The sequence below is a fragment of the Pelophylax lessonae genome, assembly GCF_965119305.1.
Source record: "Pelophylax lessonae genome assembly, chromosome: 4".
NCBI lineage: Eukaryota > Metazoa > Chordata > Amphibia > Anura > Ranidae > Pelophylax > Pelophylax lessonae.
In genome coordinates, this window is record NC_138771.1 from 208,837,404 (window position 1) to 208,843,652 (window position 6,249).

The following is a 6,249-nucleotide window of genomic DNA, read 5'->3' on the forward strand; positions in this document are numbered from 1 at the left end:
TCTTCCTAAAACACTCTATTGACGCTAAAGTGCGGGAGGGCTGCTATTAACACATAAGAGTACTTTTATATTACACATCTCTTGCTATACAGATATCAGCTTGTGTGCCTCATGTGTTCAGCTAATAAATTTAGATAGGGGGTAGCATTGTTTACAAGCTTATTTTTGGAGGTTGTACATGTCCGCCTTTGCTGCTGGAAGTAAGCTGGAGGATGATAGCAAATTAATAGTTGTGGCTTCTTAGCAGCATTGAAGCTAAAAAGCCCACTATGACATGCTACTGTGATCCATAAACATTATTACGAGTTGAAGGTTAAAATAGCATTGCCTTTTAACAGTTAGATATACATAAACACATGTATCCTACATGCTTTTATCAATTTGACAATATATTTATTGCAAATTAATTTGTATACATGTCTCTCCCTATCAAAATTTACCTAAACTGTAGTTAGTTAAGGACCAAGTATTTTGTAATATAAACACAGTATCTTTGTGTAAATATAATGATATGCTTTCATATCATTTAACACAATGAGGAGAAATAAAGGAGAACACTGGGAGGAGATTGTAGACTGAAACATATAGTTCAAGTACAAGTCTGGAAAATGCAAATGTTGAAAGAAGACCTACAATTTCACTTGTAACCTATAAACTGTTTCTTAGATATCTCAAAGTTTTCATCTTCATGAAAGATCAACTTCCACTATTCTGGAGATGAAACACTCAAAAGGGTGTTTCTGTAAAAAGCTACAGTATAATGGATATAGGAAACCTCATAACCTCTCAAACATTTTGTGAAGTAAATGGCATCAATCCAGAGCAGATGTTCTAGCAAAACTGAAGTAAAACATACAACTAAAAATATAAGACATTAGGTTTTAGATTACAGTGTATATACAACAAAAACCTATAAATGTACTTGTGTTAAAAACAAAAAATATTTCAATTCATTTTCATATATCTACAATGTTCACTATGCAAATAAACCTGAAAATAGACTGAAGTTAATAGAATAAAAATGTGATCTAGGGCACCAAAAGGTGTTGCGCCTCGATCCCTAAAACAACATGTAAAAAATATAAAAGCATTCCCTCAGGGACTTTAAATGAAGCGCATCATGCATGAAAGTACTGTATGGTAAATACACATAATTACAGATTTATTGATAACATGATAAAATCCAATTGAAAAATATATATAGCACTAATAAATATAAAAAATGAAGCCAAAATTTCCTTCACACTCATGATGATATAATATATACATTCCAAAGATAACTATATGACAAACAATGGACAATAAACAATTCATATATAGATGCACAGTTGGCAATTTGTATTTGAAAACCCAATGCGTTTGATGACTCTGTTCATTTCTTCAGGGGTGGATGCAAAACACATGTCTAGAAATTAAAATATCAGCGTATAGGTTTTTGGACACACAGAGAATATGGCATAGTCAGCCAAGTTGTTCTCTGGGGGTTAGTACATGGTCCTGCTACTTACAAACTAGCTCCAAATAAATATGGTGGCGACTAGAAAGGAAGGTCATCAAGAATGTCTGTCCTGGGAGCTGTGGGTATATGACCTGCAGGGACAAGACACTAATGGAGGACAGGTACCCAAGAGTGCGTAGTACTCCAGAATGACACCCACAGTGAGTACCAGAAGTATCTAAAAGAAAAAAATAGAAATATATGGCTTTAAAAAATGGTAGTGTGGGATATGTGAATACTGTGTTAACTATATAAAAAAAGGGGAGGGGGGTAAGTTTAGATTGAAGTTATGAACATTTCTAAACCAGGACTTCAAAACTCATGCTATAGCCTGTCTACTGTTTAACGATTTGAGTATCAGTCTGTATATACCCCTTCATTACCAGGCCATTATTCAGTGCTGTGATTGTTTGACTGACCATTACTCACAATTACTCAAAACAGTGTATCGAAATTAATTTCATATACATTTTTTGGGGGACAGATAAAGATTTCTTTTGGCAGTATTCAACAATCAAAGTTTTTTTTTTTTGTCAAGTAAAGGAAAACGACTAACCATTTTAAAAGAAATCTCCTTTCCTCTGCTTTCTGTTTTAAAACATATCAGTAGTGTTGAGCGAACACGGACTGTATTATTCGTGTTCGTACCGAATAATTGGATTTTTTTTACCCGAACACGGACACGGACACTTTACTGTATGTTCGGGTAAAAATCCGTGTTCGGTCGTTTTATTTCCGGGTTTTGCATGCTTTGGCGCTCTTTTCATGGCGGGCTTTCAACAGCCAATCAACAATCGTTTAACTGGTGTGCCTTAAGCCATCCCAGCCATGCCTGCAAATGTCTTAGTAGCTGTGATTGGCCGTCTGAAGCATGTGACCAAGTCTTTATAAGTTCGAGGCAGCCGCCGCAGCAGCGTCATTCTGCTGCTTAGCTAAGGGACAGAGCACACATCAATGTGCTGGCTGCTGATTAGGGAAAGATAGGCAGGAAAAAACCATTTGTGTCCGGATAGAATTGAGGGACAGGTCGGAGTGTTTAGGCAGGGCGAGTTGTAGGCATTTTAGGGATAGAGTCTGCTGAATTATAGGGTCAGTGTCTTCTACAAACTACAATCGATATTGCTGTGTGGGGGGTGGGGTGAATCTGCACTCAATCCTGATCTACGATCTCTTCTCAATCCTGTTAGGGACAGAGTCTGCTGAATTTTAGGGAAACTGTGTTCTACAAACTACAATCGATATTGCTGTGTGGTGTGGGATTGGAGATAGGCAGGTGTCAGTGATCCACATCCATTTTTCTGTGTGTGAGCTGCAGTGAACACAATCTTTTTGGGCTGCAGTGAACACAATCTTTTTGGGCTGCAGTGAACACAATCTTTTTGGGCTGCAGTGAACACAATCTTTTTGGGCTGCAGTGAACACAATCTTTTTGGGGTGCAGTGAACAAAATCTTTTTGGGGTGCAGTGAACACAATCCTTTTTGGTGTGCAGTGAACACAATCTTTGTGGGGTGCAGTGAACAAAATCCTTTGTGGGGTGCAGTGAACACAATCCTTTTTGGGGTGCAGTGAACAACATCCTTTTTGGGGTGCAGTGAACACAATCTTTTTGGGGTGCAGTGAACAAAATCCTTTGTGGGGTGCAGTGAACACAATCTTTTTGGGGTGCAGTGAACACAATCTTTTTGGGGTGGAGTGAACAACATCCTTTTTGGGGTGCAGTGAACAAAATCCTTTTTGGGGTGCAGTGAACAAAATCATTTTTGGGGTGCAGTGAACACAATCTTTTTGGGGTGCAGTGAACACAATCTTTGTGGGGTGCAGTGAACACAATCTTTTTGGGGTGGAGTGAACAACATCCTTTTTGGGGTGCAGTGAACAACATCCTTTTTGGGGTGCAGTGAACACAATCTTTTTGGGGTGCAGTGAACACAATCTTTGTGGGGTACAGTGAACAGAATCTTTGTGGGGTGCAGTGAACACAATCTTTGGGGGGTACAGTGAACACAATCTTTTTGGGGTGCAGTGAACACAATCTTTGTGGGGTGCAGTGAACACAATCTTTTTGGGGTGGAGTGAACAAAATCATTTTTGGGGTGCAGTGAACAACATCCTTTTTGGGGTGCAGTGAACACAATCTTTTTGGGGTGCAGTGAACAAAATCCTTTGTGGGGTGCAGTGAACAGAATCTTTGTGGGGTGCAGTGAACACAATCTTTGGGGGGGTACAGTGAACACAATCTTTTTGGGGTGCAGTGAACACAATCTTTGTGGGGTACAGTGAACAGAATCTTTGTGGGGTGCAGTGAACACAATCTTTGGGGGGTACAGTGAACACAATCTTTTTGGGGTGCAGTGAACACAATCTTTGGGGGGTACAGTGAACACAATCTTTTTGGGGTGCAGTGAACACAATCTTTGTGGGGTGCAGTGAACACAATCTTTGGGGGGGTACAGTGAACACAATCTTTTTGGGGTGCAGTGAACAACATCCTTTTAGGGTGCAGTGAACACAATCTTTGTGGGGTGCAGTGAACAACATCCTTTTAGGGTGCAGTGAACACAATCTTTGTGGGGTACAGTGAACAGAATCTTTGTGGGGTGCAGTGAACACAATCTTTGGGGGGTACAGTGAACACAATCTTTGTGAGGTGCAGTGAACACAATCTTTGTGGGGTGCAGTGAACACAATCATTGTGGGGTGCAGTGAACTCAATCTTTGTGGGGTACAGTGAACACAATCTCATACTTCTGAAGATTTGAGGGTGCTGCCTGTTCCATACTCCCCCTACTCCTCATCTAGCCTTTTAGGGGTACAAACAATAGTAATTGGGGCCTAGTGTGGTTGTGTACGTGTGATATACATACACTTTTTTTGGATCATATTTTCTATTCCGCTATTTAATCAAAAACCTTTGGGGATCAGTTAAATTGGGGGATAGTCTGTGTTGGTACGTGTGAGAGAGATCCACCTTTCCAAGTTGTTGGGGTTCATCTCATACTTCTGAAGGTTTGAGGGTGCTGCCTGTTCCATACCCCCCCTACTCCTCATCTAGCCTTTTAGGGGTACAAACAATAGTAATTGGGGCCTAGTGTGGTTGTGTACGTGTGATATACATACACTTTTTTTGGATCATATTTTCTATTCCGCTATTTAATCAAAAACCTTTGGGGATCAGTTAAATTGGGGGATAGTCCTTGTTGGTACGTGTGAGAGAGATCCACCTTTCCAAGTTGTTGGGGTTCATCTCATACTTCTGAAGGTTTGAGGGTGCTGCCTGTTCCATACCCCCCCTACTCCTCATCTAGCCTTTTAGGGGTACAAACAATAGTAATTGGGGCCTAGTGTGGTTGTGTACGTGTGATATACATACACTTTTTTTGGATCATATTTTCTATTCCGCTATTTAATCAAAAACCTTTGGGGATCAGTTAAATTGGGGGATAGTCTGTGTTGGTACGTGTGAGAGAGATCCACCTTTCCAAGTTGTTGGGGTTCATCTCATACTTCTGAAGGTTTGAGGGTGCTGCCTGTTCCATACTCCCCCTACTCCTCATCTAGCCTTTTAGGGGTACAAACAATAGTAATTGGGGCCCAGTGTGGTTGTGTACGTGTGATATACATACACTTTTTTTGGATCATATTTTCTATTCCGCTATTTAATCAAAAACCTTTGGGGATCAGTTAAATTGGGGGATAGTCTGTGTTGGTACGTGTGAGAGAGATCCACCTTTCCAAGTTGTTGGGGTTCATCTCATACTTCTGAAGGTTTGAGGGTGCTGCCTGTTCCATACTCCCCCTACTCCTAGCCTTTTAGGGGTACAAACAATAGTAATTGGGGCCTAGTGTGGTTGTGTACGTGTGATATACATACACTTTTTTTGGATCATATTTTCTATTCCGCTATTTAATCAAAAACCTTTGGGGATCAGTTAAATTGGGGGATAGTCTGTGTTGGTACGTGTGAGAGAGATCCACCTTTCCAAGTTGTTGGGGTTCATCTCATACTTCTGAAGGTTTGAGGGTGCTGCCTGTTCCATACCCCCCCTACTCCTCATCTAGCCTTTTAGGGGTACAAACAATAGTAATTGGGGCCTAGTGTGGTTGTGTACGTGTGATATACATACACTTTTTTTGGATCATATTTTCTATTCCGCTATTTAATCAAAAACCTTTGGGGATCAGTTAAATTGGGGGATAGTCTGTGTTGGTACGTGTGAGAGAGATCCACCTTTCCAAGTTGTTGGGGTTCATCTCATACTTCTGAAGGTTTGAGGGTGCTGCCTGTTCCATACTCCCCCTACTCCTCATCTAGCCTTTTAGGGGTACAAACAATAGTAATTGGGGCCCAGTGTGGTTGTGTACGTGTGATATACATACACTTTTTTTGGATCATATTTTCTATTCCGCTATTTAATCAAAAACCTTTGGGGATCAGTTAAATTGGGGGATAGTCTGTGTTGGTACGTGTGAGAGAGATCCACCTTTCCAAGTTGTTGGGGTTCATCTCATACTTCTGAAGGTTTGAGGGTGCTGCCTGTTCCATACCCCCCCTACTCCTCATCTAGCCTTTTAGGGGTACAAACAATAGTAATTGGGGCCTAGTGTGGTTGTGTACGTGTGATATACATACACTTTTTTTGGATCATATTTTCTATTCCGCTATTTAATCAAAAACCTTTGGGGATCAGTTAAATTGGGGGATAGTCTGTGTTGGTACGTGTGAGAGAGATCCACCTTTCCAAGTTGTTG